We start from the raw sequence: 26,009 nt of genomic DNA on the forward strand, positions 1-26,009 counted from the left end.
TAGCGTTTTTGTAGTATCTGGATTCCAAACCAAGGAAGTGTGCGAAGAGAAAAAAACCATAGAACATAAACACGAATGCATAGCGTCGGTGACTGATATGTGAAATCACGAGCCATGCTGCACTAACTCTGTAAACAGAACACATCCTCTTCCATAGACACACACAACAGTGGTCAAGCAAATGTACTCGCAGAGTTTGCAGTACCTCACAAGCCAATTTTACTAACATAGCATCACTGCATTAATGAAACTGAAGACTCGATTTATGTGCGGTAGAGAAAAGGAGTACTTCTCATACATCTTTGTCCCTCTAGAGGAGGGTGTTGAAATAGGTTTCCCATCGATGGATATGATTCATCACACTTGCTTTGGAATCCTCTGCTGACAGTGGTATAGAAGTTTGGCTGTTAACGACTGCAGGCAGATAGCGCTCTAAGTCACAAATAGAACAGGCAGTTGTATACACGTCTATCGCAAGTTACACCATACAACTGAAGCACCCCAAGAGAACAACGGGAAAAGGGCTAAATGCGTCAGAAATGACCTGCAGCAGCATCTCCCTCCCCAGAATGCATCAACAGTCTACCATTAAATCATACCTCATTACAACCTCTCTCGACTGATCACTCCGTCTACTTTCTATCATCCTTTAACACACATCCTCGTCTTTCACAGGAAAACATAAAAGACAGCAGTTAACTTGCATGTATCGCTATTACCTCAAAGACATGCAGGAGAATGTTGTTAAAAGCAATGCTGGAACTGTTCCATAAGGTATCTGTTAGTTGACACTCCACGGCTCTGATTGGTGGAGAGAACAGAAAAGAACATTGTAAATATTGTTTATTGGGGTTTAAAACACCTAAACAGTTTTGCACAGGATCAGACATGCGATCCATTCTGTAGTTGTGTATTGCAGTCCCCAAGCCATAATACAATGCTCTGTAGCTAAGGACATTTTACAGAAATCTATTAAGTGGTTGCCAATAACTTTGGGGTCGCACCTGGGCTTATGGTCTGGCATATATAAATTTATTACCCTACATCCAAGTTAAACATTCCATTGAACCCATCTTATCACCGTCGACGAAAAATAATTAGTTCCCTGGTTCCCAGTGCCTCCACGTCAACTTTTCGTTGTATTCCTCGCTGCCACATACACATTCCCATGTACACGAATTTTCCAGCACCAAGCAGAAGACATGCTAGTAACTCTCATTCCCCCTCAATTTCCCCACATTTTGACTTACTTTCCCTCAATGTGTATGTACTTTTCCGTCAATTTTGGTAATTTTATCGATTTTATGTCACTTCTGCCCATGAAATCATGAGATCACTTCTCGTTCCATGCTCTAAAATTGCTTTCAAATGTAGAACAGTTGTCAACCCTTAGTGTTAATGCACTATTATTCTCTCTCCCTCTCTCTCTCTCTCTCTCTCTCTCTCTCTCTCTCTGTGTGTGTGTGTGTGTGTGTGTGTGTGTGTGTGTGTGTGTGTGTGTGTGTGTGCGTGTATGTGTGTGTGTGTGTGTGTGTGTGTGTGTGTGTGTGTGAGTAAGTGAGTGTGTGTGTATGTGTGTGTGTGTGTGTGTGCCTACATCAGTAAAGGAGAGAATAGCTTAGCGATGGTACAGAATTTGAGAACCATGCTGCATAGTAACTGGCTGTTAGCATAGCGAGATCGACGTAATGTTGAAGTGACAACTCGTCGAGAGTGGTGGTATCGACCTTGAGTAATCGAGTAAACTGCGTTCAAACGACGAAAAACCAGGTAAAATTACGAAAATTGATGGAAAATACAAGAACTGACGAAAATACAACAAAAAATATGGAAGCGGAGTAATCCGCTTAATTACAGGCCTATATCATTAACGTCGATATGCAGCAGGATTTTGGAACATATACTGTGTTCAAACTTTATGAATTACCTCGACGAATACGGTCTATTGACAGACAGTCAACATGGGTTCAGAAAAATATCGTTCTTGTTAAACACCACTAGCTCCTTATTCGCATGAAATATTGAGTGCTATTGACAAGGAATTTCAGATCGACTCCGTATTTCTGCATTTCCAGAAAGCTTTTGACAATGTACCACACAAGCGGCTTATAATGAAATTGCGTGCTTATGGAACATCGTCTCAGTTATGTGTTTGGATTTGTGACTTCCTGTCTGAGAGATCACAGTTCGTAGTAATTGACGGAAAGTCATCGAGTAAAACAAAAGTGATTTCTGGCGTTTCCCAAGGTAGTGTTACACGTCCTTTGTTGTTTCTTATCTATATAAACGATTTGAGAGACAATCTGTGTAGCCGTCTTAGGTTGTTTGCAGATGACACTCTCGTTTATCGATTAATAAATTCATGAGAAGATTAAAAGAAATTGCAAAACGATTTTGAAAAGATATCTGAACGGTGCGAAAATTGGCAGTTGACCATAAATAACGAGAAGTGTGAGGTCATCCACATGAGTGCTAAAAGGAATCCGTTATACTTCGGTTACACTTAAATTTTAAGGGAAACATAGAAAACGTTGTGGGGAAGACTAACCAAGGGCTGAGTTTTATTGGTAGGACACTTAGAAAATCTAACAGATCGACTAAGGAGACTGCCTACACTACACTTGTCCGTCCTCATTTAGAATACAGCTGCGCGGTGTGGGATCCTTGCCAGATAGGACTGACGGAGTACACCGAAAAAATTCAAAGAAATGCAGCACGTTTTGTGTTATCGCGAAATATGAGAGAGAGTGTCACTCAAATGATACAGGATTTGGGCTGGACATCATTTAAAAAAACAGGCGTTTTTGTAGCGGCGGAATCTTCTCACGAAATTCCATCACCAGCTTTCTCCTCCGGATGAGAAAATATTTTGTTGACGCCGACCTACATTGGGAGAAACGATCACCACGATAAAATAAGGGAAATAAGAGCTCGTACGGAAAGATATAGGTGTTCGTTCTTTCCAAGCGCTATACGAGATTGGAATAAAAGAGAATTGTGGAGGTGGTTCGATGAACGTTCTGCCAGGCACTTAAATGTGATTTGCAGAATATCCATTTAGACGTAGATTGGGTGTAAAGTCAGTAATTTCACAAAACTTAAGATTTTCTGCGAATGTAACATTACCTACACAATCATACGCTTTGTAGAGATCACAAAAATATTAACTGGCGATATTTTAGTATTTAAGGTTTGTAATAAATTGTAATAAATGCATAAATACTGTTCTCAGTCGAGCGAAAGCTCTGGAATCCAAGCTGCCCTATGCTAAGAATGAGAAGTTACTCTTGAGTACATAAAATTTTGGAATATTTTGGAAACAGATGTCAGTAGAAGTTCCATAAATACCATATGAGGTTTTTTTCTATAATTTTTAGAATTCTATCAGTTATAGTGAAGACTTTTGATGCTACTTCTAGTTGCTATAAGTTCTCTGGAATAACATTTTTAATATATTTTTAACATATTCTTGAATTCAAACATTTAACCTTGTATTTCCTGTTACATTTAGAAAGTGATTGTTTGAGTACTCGCAACTTGTGAATTATCAGTCGTAACGTTGTTAATTAGTTTGATTGATATGGTATCTTGTACACTGACTGGACGATCTGGCTCCAATTGGGAAAATCCCCATGTACTTTTAATGCCATTGTCATCCTTATTTATTTTTCTCAGGACGTGCATACCTCTGGACATTTTAATGGCTTTCCTTAAATTATTATATTTTTGTAGAATGCAAGCAACGAAGTATCTTATTCTGGTATTTAAATAAATCATATTTTTAATATTTGGGGAGAAGGAGCAAAGAAACGTTCAAATACAACTTTTTGCTGTACTTCCACAGTGATACGGTTGTTGGTAACTCATTTTATACTTTGACACTTAATACCAATGGAACATGACTTTTCAACCTATGCATCGATTATGTAGTAAGGATCTTTGCATCTGTTGTTGTTGTTGTGGTCTTCAGTCCTGAGACTGGTTTGATGCAGCTCTCCATGCTACTCTATCCTGTGCAAGCTTCTTCATCTCCCAGTACCTACTGCAACCTACATCCTTCTGAATCTGCTTAGTGTATGCATCTCTTGGTCTCCCCCTACGCTTTTTACCCTCCACGCTGCCCTCCAATACTAAATTGGTGATCCCTTGATGCCTCAGAACATGTCCTACCAACCGATCCCTTCTTCTGGTCAAGTTGTGCCACAAACTCCTCTTCTCCCCAATCCTGTTCAGTACCTCCTCATTAGTTATGTGATCTACCCATCTAATCTTCAGCATTCTTCTGTAGCACCACATTTCGAAAGCTTCTATTCTCTTCTTGTCCAAACTATTTATCGTCCATGTTTCACTTCCATACATGGCTACACTCCATACAAATACTTTCAGAAAAGACTTCCTGACACTTAAATCTATACTCGATGTTAACAAATTTCTTTTCTTCAGAAACGCTTTCCTTGCCATTGCCAGTCTACATTTTATATCCTCTCTACTTCGACCATCATCAGTTATTTTGCTCCCCAAATAGCAAAACTCCTTTACTACTTTAAGTGTCTCATTTCCTAATCTAATACCCTCAACATCACCCGACTTAATTCGACTACATTCCATTATCCTTGTTTTGCTTTTGTTGATGTTCATCTTATATCCTCCCTTCAAGACGCCATCCATTCCATTCAACTGCTCTTCCAAGTCCTTTGCTGTCTCTGACAGAATTACAATGTCATCGGCGAACCTCAAAGTTTTTACTTCTTCTCCATGGATTTTAATACCTACTCCGAATTTTTCTTTTGTTTCCTTTACTGCTTGCTCAATATACAGATTGAATAACATCGGGGAGAGGCTACAACCCTGTCTTACTCCCTTCCCAACCACTGCTTCCCTTTCATATCCCTCGACTCTTATAACTGCCATCTGGTTTCTGTACAAATTGTAAATAGCCTTTCGCTCCCTGTATTTTACCCCTGCCACCTTTAGAATTTGAAAGAGATTATTCCAGTCAACATTGTCAAAAGCTTTCTCTAAGTCTACAAATGCTAGAAACGTAGGTTTGCCTTTCCTTAATCTTTCTTCTAAGATAAGTCGTAAGGTCAGTATTGCCTCACGTGTTCCAGTATTTCTACGGAATCCAAACTGATCTTCCCCGAGGTCCGCTTCTACTAGTTTCTCCATTCGTCTGTAAAGAATTCGTGTTAGTATTTTGCAGCTGTGGCTTATTAAACTGATTGTTCGGTAATTCTCACATCTGTCAACACCTGCTTTCTTTGGGATTGGAATTATTATATTCTTCTTGAAGTCTGAGGGTATTTCGCCTGTTTCATACATCTTGCTCACCAGATGGTAGAGTTTTGTCAGGACTGGCTCTCCCAAGGCCGTCAGTAGTTCCAGTGGAATGTTGTCTACTCCGGGGGCCTTGTTTCGACTCAGGTCTTTCAGTGCTCTGTCAAACTCTTCACGTAGTATCGTATCTCCCATTTCATCTTCATCTAAATCCTCTTCCATTTCCATAATATTGTCCTCAAGTACATCGCCCTTGTACAGACCCTCTATATACTCCTTCCACCTTTCTGCTTTCCCTTCTTTGCTTAGAACTGGGTTTCCATCTGAGCTCTTGATGTTCATACAAGTGGTTCTCTTATCTCCAAAGGTCTCTTTAATTTTCCTGTAGGCAGTATCTATCTTACCCCTAGTGAGATAAGCCTCTACCTCCTTACATTTGTCCTCTAGCCATCCCTGCTTAGCCATTTTGCACTTCCTGTCGATCTCATTTTTGAGACGTTTGTATTCCTTTTTGCCTGCTTCATTTACTGCATTTTTATATTTTCTCCTTTCATCAATTAAATTCAATATTTCTTCTGTTACCCAAGGATTTCTACTAGCCCTCGTCTTTTTACCTACTTGATCCTCTGCTGCCTTCACTACTTCATCCCTCAAAGCTACCCATTCTTCTTCTACTGTATTTCTTTCCCCCATTCCTGTCAATTGTTCCCTTATGCTCTCCCTGAAACTCTGTACAACCTCTGGTTCTTTCAGTTTATCCAGGTCCCATCTCCTTAAATTCCCACCTTTTTGCAGTTTCTTCAGTTTTAATCTACAGGTCATAACCAATAGATTGTGGTCAGAGTCCACATCTGCCCCTGGAAATGTCTTACAATTTAAAACCTGGTTCCTAAATCTCTGTCTTACCATTATATAATCAATCTGATACCTTTTAGTATCTCCAGGGTTCTTCCATGTATACAACCTTCTATCATGATTCTTAAACCAAGTGTTAGCTATGATTAAATTGTGCTCTGTGCAAAATTCTACCAGGCGGCTTCCTCTTTCATTTCTTAGCCCCAATCCATATTCACCTACTACGTTTCCTTCTCTCCCTTTTCCTACACTCGAATTCCAGTCACCCATGACTATTAAATTTTCGTCTCCCTTCACAATCTGAATAATTTCTTTTATTTCATCATACATTTCTTCAATTTCTTCGTCATCTGCAGAGCTAGTTGGCATATAAACTTGTACTACTGTAGTAGGTGTGGGCTTCGTATCTATCTTGGCCACAATAATGCGTTCACTAAGCTGTTTGTAGTAGCTTACCCGCGTTCCTATTTTCCTATTCATTATTAAACCTACTCCTGCATTACCCCTATTTGACTTTGTGTTTATAACCCTGTAGTCACCTGAGCAGAAGTCTTGTTCCTCCTGCCACCGAACTTCACTAATTCCCACTATATCTAACTTTAACCTATCCATTTCCCTTTTCAAATTTTCTAACCTACCTGCCCGATTAAGGGACCTGACATTCCACGCTCCGATCCGTAGAACGCCAGTTTTCTTTCTCCTGATAACGACATCCTCTTGAGTAGTCCCCGCCCGGAGATCCGAATGGGGGACTATTTTACCTCCGGAATATTTTACCCAAGAGGACGCCATCATCATTTAATCATACAGTAAGGCTGCATGCCCTCGGGAAAAATTACGGCCGTAGTTTCCCCTTGCTTTCAGCCGTTCGCAGTACCAGCACAGCAAGGCCGTTTTGGTTATTGTTACAAGGCCAGATCAGTCAATCATCCAGACTGTTGCCCTTGCAACTACTGAAAAGGCTGCTGCCCCTCTTCAGGAACCACACGTTTGTCTGGCCTCTCAACAGATACCCCTCCGTTGTGGTTGTGCCTACGGTACGGCTATCTGTATCGATGAGGCACGCAAGCCTCCCCACCAACGGCAAGGTCCATGGTTCATGGGGGGGGGTCTTTGCATCTAAATATCAAATTATCACACACATTTTTCGAAAAACGGCTATTTTATTTTATCTTTGCATCTAAATATCAAATTATCACATACATAAAATAAAATAGCCGTTTTTCGAAATATCATTTTACCTTTCTGCGGTAGACTGAATATACACTACGTGATCAAAAGTATCCGGACACCACCAGAGACACGTTTTTCGTATTAAGTGCCTTGTGCTGCCACCTTCTGCCAGGCACTCCATATCAGCGACTTCAGTACTCAGCGTAATAGGGCGCTCCACGAAACTCGCGTACTTCGAACGTGGTCAGGTCATTGGGTGTCACTTGCGTCAAACGTCTGTACGCAAGGTTTCCACTCTCCTCAACATCCCTAGGTCCACTGTTTCCGATGTGATAGTGAAGTGGAAATGTGAAGGAACACGTACAGGCCGACCTCATCATAGAACAGCCGTTTTTCGAAATATCATTTTACCTTTCTGCGGTACACTGAATATACAGTACGCGATCAAAAGTATCCGGACACTGTCGAATCCCTGTAATGGGCTGGCCTGTACAGAGTCCTAACCTGAAACCTATAGAACACCTTTGGAATGTTTTGGAACGCCTACTTCGTGCCAGGCCTCACCAACCGATAAATGTCGTGTGACTAGAGCCTCCCGTCGGGTAGACCGTTCACCGGGTGCAAGTATTTCGATCTGACGCCACTTCGGTGACGAGAGCGTCGATGGGGATGAGATTATGATGATTAGGACAACACAACACCCAGTACCTAAGCGAAGAAAATCTCCGACCCAGCCAGGAATCGAACCTGGGGCTTCAGGATTTATATTCTGTCGAACTGACCACTTAGCTACCGGGGCCTGACGTAATGCGTAATAGGTAAACATCTATCCAGACCATCACACAGGAATTCCAAAGTGCATCAGGATCCACTGCAAGTACTATGACACATAGGCGGGAGGTGAGAAAACTTGTTCATGGTCGAGCGGCTGCTCGTAAGCCACACATAACGCCGATAAATGTCTAACGACGCCTCACTTGGTGTAAGGAGGGTAAACATTGGATGATTGAACAGTGGAAAAACGTTGTGTGGAGTGCGAATCACGCTACACAATGTGGCGATCCGATGGCAGGGTGTGGCTATGGCGAATGTCCGGTGAACGTCATCTCCAGCGTGTATTGTACCAGCAGTGGTGTTATGGTGTGATCGTGTTCATGATGGAGGGGGCTAGCACCCCTTGTTGTTTTGCATGGCACTGTCACAGAATAGGCCTACATTGATATTTTAAGCGCATTCTTGCTTCCCACTGTTGAAGAGCAATTCGAGGATGGCGATTGCATCTTTCAACACCATCGAGCACCTTTTCGTAATGCACGGCCTCTGGCGGAGTGGTTAGACCACAATAACATCCCTTAGTGGGCTGGCCTGTACAGAGTCCTAACCTGAAACCTATAGAACACCTTTGGAATTTTTTGGAACGCCTACTTCGTGTCAGGCCTCACCAACCGACATCGAACCTCTCCTCAGTGCAGCACTCCGTAAAGAATGGGCTGCCATGCCCCAAGAAACCTTCCAGCCCCTGACTGAACGTATGCCTGCGAGAGTGGAAGCTGTCATCAAGGCTAAGGTTCAAATGGCTCTGAGCACTATGGGACTCAACTGCTGAGGTCATTAGTCCCCTAGAACTTAGAACTAGTTAACTAACTAAGGACATCACACACATCCATGCCCGAAGCAGGATTCGAACCTGCGACCGTAGCGGTCTCGCGTTTCCAGACTGCAGCGCCAGAACCGCGCGGCCACATCGGCCGGCTCAAGGCTAAGGGTGGGCCAACACCATATTGAATTCCATCATTACCGATGGAGGGCGACGCGAACTTGTAAGTAATTGTCAGTCCCACCTGTCATAGTACTTGCAGTGGAACCTGATTTCTGTGTGATGGTCTGGATAGATGTCTGCCTACTACACATTACGACCCTCTTCAACCGTCGGCCGTCTCTGTCCGTCAACAGACGAGGTCAGCCTGTATGCTTTTGATCTGTACGTGCCCCTTCACGTTTCCACTTCGCTATCACGTCGGAAACAGTGAACCTAGGGATGCTTAGAAGTGTGGAAATCTCGCGTACAGACGTATGACACAAGTGACACACAATAAATTACCTGACGACGTTCGAAGTCCGTGCCTAAATGCGTAGAACTCCAAATATTTACAATTCTGCTCAAAACACTATCTCAAGTCTGCCAACAAGAAAAACTATATAAAATGGCGGAAACTGCTTGTGTGATTTTAAAATCACTAGTCTGAAGTAACCATCAAAAACCATTACGTGTTCCTAAGTACACTATTCTCTAGGTACAACAGTCTCCCCTGCCAGTCCTTTCAAGGACTTCAAATGTTCGGAATAAAGTATATGCTTCATATTTTAAAAAAGATGCTTCAGAAACTCATTTGGAACAAAAGTATATAGTATTAATCACACAAGAAAATTAAGTGACTCCTTAGCTATTATCATTTACCGAAATCCTAGTATTGATCACTTAAACCCTTCACGAAATGAAAGATGTTTTACGTCTTACGCGACACACACTTTGTAAGTACGCTGTTTATGTTTTCTTATTGGCAACGTTACGTAGCGCTCTGTATGAAAATCACTGGCTGTGCTGTGTGCAGTCTGTGGCTAGTTTGCATTGTTGTCTGCCATTGTAGTGTTGGGCAGCGGCAGCTGGATGTTAACAGCGCGTAGCGTTGCGCAGTTGGAGGTGAGCCGCCAGCAGTGATGGATGTGGGGAGAGAGATGGCGGAGTTTTGAAATTTGTAAGACTGTCATGAACTGCTATATACACTCCTGGAAATGGAAAAAAGAACACATTGACACCGGTGTGTCAGACCCACCATACTTGCTCCGGACACTGCGAGAGGGCTGTACAAGCAATGATCACACGCACGGCACAGCGGACACACCAGGAACCGCGGTGTTGGCCGTCGAATGGCGCTAGCTGCGCAGCATTTGTGCACCGCCGCCGTCAGTGTCAGCCAGTTTGCCGTCGCATACGGAGCTCCATCGCAGTCTTTAACACTGGTAGCATGCCGCGACAGCGTGGACGTGAACCGTATGTGCAGTTGACGGACTTTGAGCGAGGGCGTATAGTGGGCATGCGGGAGGCCGGGTGGACGTACCGCCGAATTGCTCAACACGTGGGGCGTGAGGTCTCCACAGTACATCGATGTTGTCGCCAGTGGTCGGCGGAAGGTGCAAGTGCCCGTCGACCTGGGACCGGACCGCAGCGACGCACGGATGCACGCCAAGACCGTAGGATCCTACGCAGTGCCGTAGGGGACCGCACCGCCACTTCCCAGCAAATTAGGGACACTGTTGCTCCTGGGGTATCGGCGAGGATCATTCGCAACCGTCTCCATGAAGCTGGGCTACGGTCCCGCACACCGTTAGGCCGTCTTCCGCTCACGCCCCAACATCGTGCAGCCCGCCTCCAGTGGTGTCGCGACAGGCGTGAATGGAGGGACGAATGGAGACGTGTCGTCTTCAGCGATGAGAGTCGCTTCTGCCTTGGTGCCAATGATGGTCGTATGCGTGTTTGGCGCCGTGCAGGTGAGCGCCACAATCAGGACTGCATACGACCGAGGCACACAGGGCCAACACCCGGCATCATGGTGTGGGGAGCGATCTCCTACACTGGCCGTACACCACTGGTGATCGTCGAGGGGACACTGAATAGTGCACGGTACATCCAAACCGTCATCGAACCCATCGTTCTACCATTCCTAGACCGGCAAGGGAACTTGCTGTTCCAACAGGATAATGCACGTCCGCATGTATCCCGTGCCACCCAACGTGCTCTAGAAGGTGTAAGTCAACTACCCTGGCCAGCAAGATCTCCGGATCTGTCCCCCATTGAGCATGTTTGGGACTGGATGAAGCGTCGTCTCACGCGGTCTGCACGTCCAGCACGAACGCTGGTCCAACTGAGGCGCCAGGTGGAAATGGCATGGCAAGCCGTTCCACAGGACTACATCCAGCATCTGTACGATCGTCTCCATGGGAGAATAGCAGCCTGAATTGCTGCGGAAGGTGGATATACACTGTACTAGTGCCGACATTGTGCATGCTCTGTTGCCTGTGTCTATGTGCCTGTGGTTCTGTCAGTGTGATCATGTGATGTATCTGACCCCAGGAATGTGTCAATAAAGTTTCCCCTTCCTGGGACAATGAATTCACGGTGTTCTTATTTCAATTTCCAGGAGTGTATAATATGACTATTAAGGTAAATACAGTGTTTGTTCTCTATTAAAGTCTTTCATTTGCTAACTATGCCTATCAGTAGTTAGTGCCTTCCTTAGTTTGAATCTTTTATTTAGCTAGCAGTAGTGGCGCTCGCTGTATTACAGTAGTTCGAGTAACGAAGATTTTTGTGAGGTAAGTGATTTTTGAAACGTATAGGTTAATATTAGACAGGGCCATTCTTTTGTAGGGATTATTGAAAGTCAGATTGCGTTGCGCAAAAAAATATTGTGTGTCAGTTTAAGCACAGTCTTGTATAATTGTTCAAAGGGGACGTTTCAACTTTATGTCAGTAGCAGACTATAGTAGTAGTGTGAGTTTTAGCGTACTGTCAGTATATTATTTCACTCTGCCAATACTCCTGGCTACGTCTGCAGGTGCTGGCCATGTGGAGCACGTTCTAGAGGTATCGGCCCCGGAATTCCTCTTGTCCCCAACTTTGGGTCGAAGTATTCCTCGCGCTCCGGCTAATTACGATCCAATACTGCGATAGTTTGCGGAATTCCAGCCCTCTACACTTATTACAATGAAACATTAGTATGGAATAGTTGACTGCCACTTAAATAGCCAGCTATAGGCCACTGAACATTCTGTCATTTGATAAAACACCTCACAAAAATACTTTTATTATACAGGGTTTCAGAATAACTAAAGGTCCAGTTTCAAAATGCTGTAAAAAGAAAATAACTGCTCAGAATTGTGCTAAATTTGAAAAGCGTGCTATTGGCGTAGAGGGAAACGTCATGGAACAAACAAAGCAAGATCGTGTCACATCGGACGGGAAAAATCGGTTTTTAATCGTCCTGAGGCCGAAAACTCTATAAAAAGCAAAACGACATCGGCTTTTAACTGTCGTGACACTAGTGCAACTCATGTTCAGAATATGCTGTCCACCGTTTTCTGCCACAAGTTAGAAACGAGAAACAGTACATTGAAGAACAGATCGGAGTGACTCGAGGGTGACGTTCAGAATGCGTTGCACAATGCTGCTTTCAGTTCAGCTACTTTCGTAACTGGAGCACTGAACACAACTATTTCAGATAACCCAACAGCCAGAAATCACACGGACTAAGATCGGGAGATATGAACGACCAGGCTATAGGGATATGACGGCTGATAATTCGAGCATTTCTGAAATGCCTCTGCACCAGTTGCTTCATTGGGTGCGCAATGAGTGGAGGAGCGCCACCTTGCATTAAAATGATCCGACACACACATCCACGGTGTTGAAGTGTTGGAATGACGTCATCCCGCACCATACAGTCTCCTTCGGAGATTAAAGTGGTACAGGCTGATGTGCGTGCGGATTTTCCGTTGTCCATGTTAAGCAATTGTGTGCATTGACGTGTCCTTGGAGATGCAAACGGACTTTGTCTGTCTGCACAATGTTCTGTGGACGATTTTTGTTTTCTTTTATGCGAGCAGGTAATTCAGAGCGAACGTTTGTTTTGCTTGGAGGTCAACAGGAAGCAACTCCTGGACGTGGTGATTTTGTACGGATAGCAATGCAGGTCGTTTTGTAGAATTTTATGCATCGTGCTCGCAGGCATGTCCAACGTTTGAGGAATACCGTGTGTACTGCATGTTCGCTCACCACCCCTCGCACCATCGTACAATGCTGTGGTCACATCTTCGACAGACATCAGATCAACTGCCTTCCTCCCTCTGCCACATTGCTCTTCAAGTAAATCCGTCTTTTCGAGTTTTGTAATCATTTTTTCAGACCCTTAACGGACAGCAGACCAATCCATTTTTTCATTCCCTGAATGTCCGGAACTTCTGTAGAATTATTGCCGCATAGTTATCGTTCCTGTAAGAGACCTTTACCAGCAACACACTATCGCTCATGGAGACAGTAATGTTGGGCAAACTGAGGATCAGACGTTCCCCGCGCGTCTGCTGGTGTGCGTTTTCTGTCTTTTAGAGTGCCATCTATTGATCAAAGATTTTTTTTTCAAATATATGACGTGTCTTCCTGCGTCAATAATACGCTATTCAAATTGATGTCTTCCCGAACAGTGGCTCTCTTTCTACAGCCTTTTGAAATTGGAACTTCAGTTATGGACACCCGTATAAATCATTCCTTTATTGTATAGCGAGAATTATTCGTAATAAAGGGTCGTTCCTAGAGATCATATGGAATATCAGTCTTCCAGCTGGAATATGTTTCCACATGCGGAGGTTTTGGGCTGTCCGAGGTAGTTCCTCAACGTGACGCCTTATCACGAGCTCCTGTGTTCTATTCCCGGCAGGGTTGACGATCTTCTCTGCCCGATGACTGGGTGTTTGTGTTGTTCTCATCATTTCATAATAATCATCATCATCATTCGTGGCAGTGGCTACATTAGACTATGTCGAAAATTGGAGTGTGAAAAATATTGGGACTTTGTACGGGCGCTAATGACCGCGCAGTTGAGCGCCTCACGGCAACAACATGATGTCTTTCTGCACGTCTTCATCTACATCAACACGTACATCTACAACCACATGAATACTCTGCAAATCACACTTAAGTGCCTAGCGGAGGGTTCATCGAAATACCTCCACAATAATTCTCTAATATTCCAATCTCGAACAGTGCGCGAGAAAAACGAACAACCTATATCTTCCGCGCGAGCTCTGATTTCCCTTATTTTATCATGACGATCGTTTCTCCCCATGAAGGTTGGCGTCAAAAATTATTCTCGCATTCGGGGAAGGAGTATCGTCATTGAAATTTCGTGTGAAGTTTCCGCCGCAACGAAGAACGTCTTTGTTTTAATGATGTCCACGCCAAATCCGGTGTCATGTTCGTATTAGGGGTAATACAGAACGCACTTCTCTTGTTTGAACTTTCTCGATATACTCTGTTGACACTATCTGGTAAGGATCCCAGACCGCACAGTGTTACTCCAAAACAGGACGGACAAGCGCAGTGCACGCAGTCTCTTCAGTAGATCTGTTAGATTTTCTGAGCGTTCTGCCAATAAAACGCAGTCTTTGGTTTACCTTCCCCACAACATTTTATATGTCTTCTTTCCCATTTACGTCGTTCGTAATAGTAATTCGTAGGTATTTAGTTGAATTTATGCCTTATTTGATTGATTTATAGTGTAACAGAAGTTAAACGGATTCCTTTTGCACTCATGTCGATAATCTCACACTTTTCTTTATTTAGTGTCAACTGCCAATAATCGCACCACACAAGTATTATTTCTGAATCGTTTTGCCATTTTTTTTACCTTCTGATGACTTTACTAGAAGATAAACGACAGCGTCCTCTGCGAACGACTTAAGACGACTGCTCAAACTGTCTCCTAGATCGCGTATATAGATAAGATAGAGCAGAGGGCCTAGAACACTAACTTGGGGAACGCCAGATATGACTTCTGTTTTACTCCATGAATTTCCGTCATTTACTACGAACGTTGATCTCTCTGACAGGAAATGACGAATCGAATCACATAACTGAGACGATATTCCATAAGCACGCTATTTCACTACAAGCCGCTTATGTAGCACAGTCTCAAAAGCCATCTGTAAGTCTAGCAATACGGAATCAATTAGAAGTCCTTTGTCAAGGCACTCAACTCTTCGTGTATGTAAAGAGATAGTTGGGTTTTATAAGAACGATGTTTTCTAAATCCGTGTTGCCTGTGTGTCAATAGATCGTTCTCTTTGAAGTAGTTCATAGTATTCAAACACAATATATGTTCCAAAATCCTGCTGCGTGTCGACGTTAATTATACGGAACTCTAATTTAGTTGACTTTTCGCCAACATATCGAGATTGAATTAGTCACCACAAACTGTAATAGTACTAGTCGAGTATGTGTTTGTAATTAGACTCAAGTTTTCTTTGAACCTTTCAGCAGTTGTTCCACTGAGTTGGGAGGTCGATAATAGGACCCAATTATTATTTTATTCCGGTTGTCAAGAATGATCTGCGCCCATACTAGTTCATTGCAACTACTTCAGTTCCGCTACGAGATAGATTACTTCTAACTGCAACGAACACGTCACCGTCAGCTGTGCTTAGGCTATCCTTTCTGACACTGTTAGGTCCTTTGTAAAAATTTCGGCTTTAGCCAGCTTCGAGATCCAAAAACGATTTGAGCATCAGTGCTTCCTATTAGCGCTTGGAGCTCTGGTACTTCTCCATCACAGTTACGTCAGTTTACAATGTTATACAAATGGTTCCTCGGCCTACGTTCTTCCTCTGTTCGACCTGCGCTCTTTGAGACTGATGCCCTTTTTGTGTGTCCACAAGACTCTCTAACCTACTCGTAGAAGTCAGGCCAGTCTACGCCACCCAGCCCCTGCTACCAGTGTAGTGGACTCCTGGCCTATTCAGCGGAACCCGAAACCCCACCACACTATAGCTCAAGTCGAGCAATCTGCAGCCTACACGCTCGCAAAACCGTTTGGGCCTCTGTTCAGACCCTCCACCTGAGGTCTGCTGTCTGTCCTGTTGACTACGCTGCAAATGGTGAGCTCTGCCTTCATCTTACAAACTAGATCGGCAGCCTTTACCATTTCTGCTAGCCGCTCTAAAGCAGAGAGAACCTCTTCCGAACCAAAGTGATACGCATCATTTGTACCGACGTTAGCCACCATCTGCAGTTGGCTGCACTCTTTGTTCTTCATCGCATCTGGAGGGGCACGCGGAGTGCACATTCTATTTCATTCCCTCCTTGACACTCTTGTCCCTAAGGGGCCCCATGATGCGCTTATGATTTGAGCTCCCAACCATCAATAATCCAACCCACTGTGACTGCTCGGATCTAGCAGGCTGAGGGATCTCCTCTGAAACAGGACAGGTGACTGCATCTGGCTGAGGGACAGTGTCAGCACCTGGAACCTGTTTGTCGGACTAACAGGGAGGGCTTTCGTGCAGCCGAGATTGTCTTACGCGAACAATCCATATCGCTCGTAGTCTATTCGCCTTCACTATTTGCGCAATAATGTGTGATATTTGGCATGTTTAATGAGGGTGGAAAAATAAGGTTTAATTAACAACAGTCCTAGCCTCCTGTTCCCAAATGCTTCAGAGGTAATATTGTTCTTGTCCGCGTAAGACGCTCATCAAGTGAGAGGGGGAGGGGGGGGGGGGCAACACTCAAAATCCCCGATAATGAGCAGCGGACAGTTGTTTAAAGTCTTTTTACTTATGCATTTAATTTATTTATGGAAAGCGATGTCTGTAGATTTTCATTTCATATTGAAGAACGAAAGTTCTGCTAACCATCCATTATAGTGATGGGGCGAGAGGTTTATCGCAGTGATTAGTACACTGGACACGCATTCAGAAGGGCAACGGTTCAAACCCGCGTCCTAACATTCTGCTTTAAGTTTTCCGTGAGTTACCTATATCGCTAAAGCAAAGGGCTGGGATGATTCCTTTGAAAGGGCACGGCTGCTTTCCTTCTCCAGCCTTCCCGAACCCGAGCTTGTGCTCCGTCTCTAATGACCTCGTTGTCGACGGGACGTTAAAAAGTATTCTCCTCCTCCTACAACGATGGACGTACAAAACATTGTTTAAAATTCTCCTTCTAAACTCAAATGCTCTTGTAGCTGCGTACAACACGTAACGTTTTCTAAATTTTCAAAAGTCAAAAACTGAATATGTTAGTCTCAGAATATTTTAAACACTCGCTTTAACACATCCCTTACTTTTACCGAGAAATTAACTCGTAATAAATCCAGAGTCCAGATCCCTGTCATACAAGAGTACTAAACTTACAAAATTAAAACAAACAATCAGTAATATACTCTGAAAAGCAATTCTACACTCACTGCGTCTCGTAATCCCTGGTCTCTTTTGTTTAACGCAGATTAAATAAATAACAGTTTCAATCACATAATCTGTCCTGGGGCAGCCAATATCGTTACGACAGCCAGACATGGATGTTCAAACAACCTACAGTAATTCAGCCAGGTAGTGTTTACAGCGACAGCCGGTATTTCGGCGGGAGTACACCCCGCCATTTTCGAGGCACAAACAGCCTTGAAAATGGCGGGGGTCTACTCCCGTCGAAACATCGGCGTTAGCTGTAAACATGACCTGGCTGAATTCCAGTAAGTTGTTTGAAAATTGTATGCCCCTAGAGAAACTCAGGTCTCACAGATATGGATGTAATGCGGAGACTGGTGTCTTACAATGTATTTCAAATGTGGAATGAAATTTTCACTCTGCAGCCGAGTGTGCGGTCATATGAAACTTCCTGGCAGATTAAAACTGTGTGCCGAATCGAGACTCGAACTCGGGACCTTTGCCATTCGCGGGCATGTGCTCTACCAACTTTATTATTATTATTATTATTATATTATTAAGAGTCCATCCTTCTACCAACGTTTTTACTTTTTTATTTTATGTACTTTTTTATGGTTTTGGTGCCAAATCCTCATTTTTCTTACTTTTTGCGAGTGCTCGGCCACTGTTTCGTATTTTTGTATTTTTTTAATTTTTTTATTTTTTTATTTCGGCTTCTTATTTTTTTCTGTAAGCTGGATGCCTAAATTACCTTAGCTAACATAAATGAAAATAAATATTTCTTCTTAATATTAATTAAAGGTAATGAATCTTCCTCTTGCTAATGGAAAGACAAGTATATTAAAATAAACTGAAACGTGAAGTCTCTCATCTTCATAAGGAAAACATAAAATTCTTGCATCCCCTTGAAAAACGTTTTTTAGAACTTAAAACTTCTCTGCGTATGGCATAAGATGATTAAAAAAATAAAATACATAAAACTTGATGTCTAATTTCTTCAGGAGGATGTAGTCCTGTGAGTCTTGCCACGGACTTGATTTCTTTTCGGTAGTACCTCGTGAAAGGATCGAAGACATTCCGGTTCCAGTTATCTGTAATCGTGCAAGGCTGACATCTCTGAATTCCGTACCAATCTTAATCTGTTATTGTTCTCTGTATAATTTTATTCCATGATTCTATTTAGGAAGCATGCGTAATTTTTTTTGTAGTCTTTTGCCCGCATGAGATGATGGTGCAGAGTCGTTAGATACAGCCAGTAATCTTCCTTGCTTTTATTTTCTGCCATCAAGATATAGTGCACTGTGTGCCCTATTAGCCAGTTAACAACATTTCTTTTCGTATCGCCCGCATCTCGTGGTCGTGCGGTAGCGTTCTCGCTTCCCACGCCCGGGTTCCCGGGTTCGATTCCCGGCGGGGTCAGGGATTTTCTCTGCCTCGTGATGGCTGGGTGTTGTGTGCTGTCCTTAGGTTAGTTAGGTTTAAGTAGTTCTAAGTTCTAGGGGACTTATGACCACAGCAGTTGAGTCCCATAGTGCTCAGAGCCATTTGAACCATTTTCGTATCAGGATATGGCACTGCGTCTGGAGTCAGAAAATCTGCGGCGGTGAAAGCGGTTGGAGATGTTCTGTTAACGGTCGCTAATTTCTGCTTAACTATATGCCGTATGTCTCTTACTCTGTCACACACGAATCGGTGTTCTTCAGTGTCAAGAAGGTTGTATGACGCGCACAAGGGCGAATTTGTAAGATGTATAGCATGCAGTTTGGAATTAGTTGATATTTTCCTGTTGACTGCATTATACCAAGTGGCTTTCACCTAAGAGGGTAAGTTCCGATCGTGGATATTTTTCCAAATTGCAGACCAGTCGTTGTTGGGGTATTTTCTTTCAATATTATTTCCTTCCTTAGCTTCCATCAAATATGTATAGATGTCCTTCAACTGCTGTTCTGAGAGCCTCGATGAGATATAACTGCCCAACGAGAAAAGTTTTTAGGTGACAAAGACCAGCTGGTATATGCTTCACATCTATTGGCCGCTGCATGCTTGCTGGAGCAATTTCATTCAGCAAGTGAGCCGTTAAGCTGTCGGGCATCTGTTTCCATTGCTTGCACATTCGACACACATATAACGCTCGTGACCTGTAACTGACAACAAGAAGGTTTGAACCTCCTTTTCTTGTTGGGAGTGTTAGTGTATTGAACTTCACTTTGAAAATGTTGCCTTGGCATACAAAGCTTCCTATCGCGGATAAAATTCTTCTGGCTGTTTCTAATGGCATCGGAAAAGCTTGGACAACATAGTTAAGTTTGGATGTTATATACACATTTACTAGTTTGGTTTTCTGTATCTCGTCCAGTTGCCTCATACTGTTTCCTTGTACAGATGCTCGTATGCTTGCAAGTAGTTTTTTTATAATTGACGGCAATAGTGTGTTGGATGTTGCTCCTAAATTCAATACCCAAACATTTCAATGTGGATACTTCCGTCAATTGTCCCCGATCTTGCATGCATATTCCTCTGCCTAGGTTCATGATGCCTGACTTCCTTTTATTTAGTTTGGCGCCAGAAGCAAGTTCATATGTGTGTACAATCTGAAGAGCTTTCGCCACTTCATCTTCATTTATAACCAGGAGCCTACATCATCTGCGTACGCGTTGCACACTATTTTCTTGCCGTTTATACACAGTCCTTGCAGGTGATGCCTGAGTGTCGCGAGGAGAGGTTCTATTGCTATTGCGAAAAGGGCCATTGACATTGGGCAACCTTGACGTACGGATCCAGTCAGTTCAATCTCTCTACTTAGTTGTCCTTTTATCATTATTCGTGCTACACTGTTTTTCAGAATTTATTGAATAATCCTCACTAATCGTGGTGGGAATCCCATTACTTCCATGATACCAAGGAGATACTTATGATCTACTCAGTCAAACGCCTTGCCCGCATCTCGTGGTCGTGCGGTAGCGTTCTCGCTTCCCACGCCCGGGTTCCCGGGTTCGATTCCCGGCGGGGTCAGGGATTTTCTCTGCCTCGTGATGGCTGGGTGTTGTGTGCTATCCTTAGGTTAGTTAGGTTTAAGTAGTTCTAAGTTCTAGGGGACTTATGACCACAGCAGTTGAGTCCCATAGTGCTCAGAGCCATTTGAACCATTTTTTTTTTTTTGTCAAACGCCTTCTCGAAGTCTAATGACACTAAAGCACATTTTATTCGGCATACATTTGCGGTTGATATTATATGCCTATATTCGCATATATTCTGATAGATGTTTCTGTCTTTGCCTACACATGTTTGGTACGTGCGAGTTACAGAGTTAATAACCGTTTTTATTCTTCTTGCTAATACGCGGGCCATAATTTTGTGATCACTGTTGAGTAATGTTACTGGGCGAAGGTTTTCAATTGCTTTGCTAAGTGAGTTTTTAGGAATTAGAACTATGATCCCTTCAGGAAATTCTTTGGGAGCGGCAACAGTGCCATTCATGATTTCGTTGTACATACATAGCAACTTGCTTTTCATTTGTGGCCAGAACACTTGGCAGAATTCCACGGGGATACCATCAGGTCCTGGAGACTTATTTTTAGGACTCTGTGCTATTGCGTCTTTCAATTCGTCCTCTTCTATTTCAGCCGTGAGATTTTCTACTTGCTCTGTGCTAATTCGTCCTGATACGTGTCTAACAAGATCACGCCGCGCCTCGTCGACGGTAGGTTTGGTGGACATCATATCTGAGATATATTTATGAACAGCGTTTCGAATTTCATGCAGCTTTGTGTGCCTGGTCCCATCAGGTAACTTAACTTCTCTCAGTATTTTTCTGTTTCCTCTCTTATTCTCACGCATTACATCGTACATAGCTGTTTCTTCCCCTTCTACAATGTTGTGTATCCTCGCTCTGACTTTAAAACTTTCTGACTGTCGCCGCTTCAGTGCTAAAGTTTTGTTTTAACTTTCTGTATCCCGCTAAAGTTCTCCATTAATCGTGTGTCCAAGGTGTACAGGTCTCTAAGGCAGCTAAAATAAAATTCAGTCGTCTTTTTAATCCAGAAACTTTTCTGTCGTGAGTAATCGATCATCATTCTTCTCATTTTAGGCTTCGCACATTGTAACCACCAAGCTATGGCAGAACTGTATAGCAGGAATCGTTTCTCGCATTCTTGCCATACATTAGTAAATGCTACGCGACATTCCTCATCTTGTAGATGTGTAATGTTGAGTTTCCATATGCCCCTCGCTCTGTAAGTCTCTTGTTTTTTCCAAATTTACTGTGGTGATGTACGCGGCGTGGTCAGAAAACGTAGTGGGCCAGACCTCAGACTGGAGTACATGGTTCTTAAGATTGGACGAGACGTAAATTCTGTCTAGCCTGCTTGCTGAGTGACTGGTAAAATATGTGAAACCGGCCTGTGCGCCATTGGTATGTTCCCAGGTATCGGTTAACTGCATTTGGTGGACTATTCTTTCCAATTCTAAGGACTTGTTGAAATTCGGTGTCTGGTCTTTCGGGCTAAATACAGAATTAAAATCGCCGGCTAGGATTATATAATCTTGACGTGTACCGAAGAGATGAACGATTTCACTTTTAAAAAAATCCGCTCTAGCGCGCCTGTTATTGTTGCCTGACGGTGCATAAACGTTGATGATGCGGGCATTATTAACAGTCATTGGAACCCCTCTGCTGTTTTCAAGTTTTGCTATTTGTGTGACACGGATGCCTTCTTTCGTGAGAATTGCGGTTCCCAGCTCTGCACCGATACCGGGGTTTATTAGCGTTGTATCCACGTATCTTTACTATTTTAATATCTGTTACTTACTGTAACAGTAGTATATCAACGTCAGCTGCGTATATAAAGTCTTGCAGATGTTGTAAATGCAGGGAGGAGCGTATCTTATTAATGTTGAACGTAGCGATTTTGTAGGCTTGTGCTGTGTTCATATTGTCCTATTCATTACCGAAGTCAATAATCGTCATACGAAGTGCTGTCGGAGGAAAATCCTTTTTCACATGTATGTTCCGGCAATGATGTATCCATCGTGTCCAGTTGATCTCTTGGGGCAGGAGTCTGTTTCGTTCCTCCAGTTTCATTCAGTTCTTCATCTTGATTCATTTCAACCGATTCATCAGCCCAGGTTTTGTGTTGATTAGCTTTCGATGTCTCTTTTTCTGCATTTCTAGTATCAGGGAAAACCTTGTCTACATCGAAATTTGCTAGCAGCTTCAACTCCTCATGTGACGAATGGTCCTTTGACATGGGGCATGGTGTATTTGATTTGGCTTGCAAGGGGTCAGGTGCCTGCATACTCAGAACCGGATATGTTGTTCTTCATGCAGTTTGTTGCTAATCTGCTTTGCTTTTTCTCGCAAAGGCGGTGCCAGTTGTTCAGCGACCTTATGAGCTAGTCTCCTCTTTTTATGTTTCCTTGGAGGACTGACTCTTGGGGAGGTTCCATCGTTTCCCATTACCTCTTGGGTTTCTTGCGCTCGGTCCTGTTCGCTGGAAAGTGATGGGTTGGTTTCCTTGTGGTTTTCTGGAGACTGCTCATTCTGAAGGACTATAACCGGTTCAGGAGTTTGTTCTATTTGAACAGAGATATTTGGTTCTTTTTCTTGACTCTTTGGCTGTGTTGTCACCATCGAGTCGCTAACTTCCATTATCACTTCATTGTCGCGAGCTGCACCATCCTGAGTAGCGTCAGGAGCGTCACGCGTGTGGAGTTGTCCAGCGGCTGCCGCTACATAAGCTGAAGGCAACGTTGTCATGGCTGGGTTGGTTGGTTGGTTGGTTTAAGGATGAAAGGGACCAAACTGCAGAGGTCATCCATGGCTGGGGGTCTCACTGCTTCGCCCGCAGGTAGCTGGGCCACTCGGCGTTGTATACACTGCGAGCGGACATGGCTTGTACCGCCGCAAGACGCGCAGATTCTTGGCTGCCCATCATATATTACTACAGCCCGATAACCACAAACATTTATATACGAGGGTATGTGCTTGTGTAAATCAACTCGCATTTGCCTGATGCCATTCAAGACGGGGGAACTTGTGAGCAGGAGACCACTTTTCTGCAAAATTGCTAATTGTTCTCCCATAAGGAGCTATCACGGAATTGATCTGCTCAGCGGTGATTTCAAATGGTAGCTCAAAGATACGGACAGTCCTTAATCCAAAGCCAGCATTCGTAACACGAACTTCACTAACATTGCCATCGTGATGTTTGAACTTAAATGTTCCGCCACCAGATTCAACAATTTTGTCACACAATTCCGTGTTTTTAAGCTTGACATACACAATGCTACTCACAATTGAAAGGTGAATACCTATAATATCCTCAAACGAAATTTTCACAACTCCCTCTAACCATGTCTCAATTTCTGTCCTTTCTGGTCAAAAACAAATTTTAATGTGTCTCTTCTATTAGGCTGATCCATCTCTCCTTCTAATATGAATCCATCAAGATTCTCAAATAACGCAGCTGACTACTGTAACAGGCGTTTGACTTACCGAGCGGTGCGCAGCAGACCGCAGCGCACAGCACACGCCGGAGGTCCGCACACCACGGCCGCCAAAAGCCGACTACCAACTGAGCTACCCAAGCACGACTCAGGCCCGGCCCCACAGCTTTAATTCCGCCAGTACCACGTCTCCTACCTTCCAAACTTCACAGAAGCTCTCCTGCGAAATTTCAAATCTACATTAAACTGCAATGGTCTCCGGACGGTCTTTGCGTGCCGGAAGCTTGTCGGGTGCTGTCAGCGTTCACGTTGCTTGTGGACAGGAACTATGTTTCTCGGCGACTTCATTTTCTGTGTAACAGTGCGTAACTTACTAGAGAAAGTTTTGAAATAAATTAATACAAGGTCCCCACTTCCAACTTTAATTCCATCACTCAGGAAACGTCTTTCCAACATTACTTGGTAGTAAGAAATCAAAAGGAGTATTAACGGTTGATGAAGGGGGACAGTCACAAACTAAATCCATCACCAAGTCGTAGAGCATGTATGTGTACAGAAATCTTCCTCGCGGCTCCCTTAAGAAATATCAAAAATTTTCAAATGTGTGTGAATTCCGAAGGGACCAAACTGCTGAGGTCATTGGTCCCTAGACTTACAAACTACTTAAACTAACTTATGCTAAGAACAACGTACACATCCATGCCCGAGGGAGGACTCGAACCACCGGTGGGAGGGGCCCAGCAATCCGTGACATGGATCCTTAAACCGCGCGGCCACTCCGTGAAGAAATATCAATTTAATTTTATTCCTAAATGATTTATAGCAAGCGTCCTTAGAATACTATTCACTGCTGACAACAGTAACTGGTAGACTGCCACATCCACATTAAAAGAAAAAGCATGGAAGTAATGGGTTTCCATGACCTGCCGGAATAGCTGTGCGCGTTAAAGCCTCGCTTCCTGGACAGGGAAGTGCAGCGGCCACGGACCTAAACTGCCAAGCGGATTAACGAGGGGGGTAGGTATGTCGATCAGCTTAGATGTGGTTTGTAGTTGGTTTCCCACGTCACACTAAGTGAATACCGAGTAGGTACGTAAGTTTCACCTGAGCTAAATCATTCACAAACATTTGAAAAAATTTCGCTTACTTGCACACGAAGGACACTGCACGCGGATAGTGGGTGCACATATTCCTTGCCGGGAATAAAGACGATGAGAAGGGCACCCTGTCGCTCGACAGCTGATCTTACGAAATCAGTTAATAACCTCGGTAACCTTTCGACTATGCGGGAAGACTGCGTAAGCAGATAAAGAAGAAAAATCCACAGATTTTCCATCTCACTCAGTTCTCTCTTTACATTGCTAATGAAGGTTAGTCTTACTGGCCAAAACGAGGAGTTCATATTATAAGATAATGCTGTCGCATTTTGATGAAATTGTTTATTAAAATTGATAACTTTTACCGAAGGCTATTTTGCTTGAAACAAAACCACGACTTCCATTTATTCCTAAATATTTGTTAACTTTGAATTATCACACATGAAATACCGAGTGGTTATAATTAAAGTGCACCTACTCACGGAGGTCCAGCGTGGGCTTTAAATTTCGTATGGCCGCGAAACTTGGTAGATACGATAATATGTTAAGACGGAACCGATTAACGCTGGAAAAAGGTAATTCCAATTTTTGTCGCCAGGTGCAAATCTGGCGCTGTACAACATAACGTCGAAGTTCCGGCTCTCATATTGAAAAACTGTGTGAGTGGTTGTTAATAATAAAATGAGCAGTATGCCTTTTTCACTTGTTTGACCTTTTCTGTCCTCGTCTCGTTCCTTATGAAACATTTATTTACGTCTTTCTTGCATTCACAGTGCTAGTTTTGCAACTGGGGTAATATTGGAAGTATTTTTTTTTTCATCGTAAATCGGTTCTGCACTTAGAATATTTGCCAGTTTTCGCTGCCATATGATAATCTGTGACCAGTTGCACTTTAATTGTAACCACCATGTAATAAGAGCCACGGATGTAGATTCGCTGTCTGTTGATTTCCGTATGCCTCTTAATTCAATGTCGCACTGCTACCTATGTTACTTATGGACGTAGTGTTGTGTCTAGTAGGTTTTTTGACTGGTCGGAGAGTGTTTCGGTGTGCTGAAAGCAACGTATTATGATACTTGTCCTCGGAATGTGCCGTTATATGCAATCAGTGGCGATCAGTGAGATGCCACCTCAGACGCTTGACGTCGTTCACAGCTCAGGTGCACAGGCAAC

This window comes from Schistocerca nitens, chromosome 1 (assembly GCF_023898315.1).
Source record: "Schistocerca nitens isolate TAMUIC-IGC-003100 chromosome 1, iqSchNite1.1, whole genome shotgun sequence".
NCBI lineage: Eukaryota > Metazoa > Arthropoda > Insecta > Orthoptera > Acrididae > Schistocerca > Schistocerca nitens.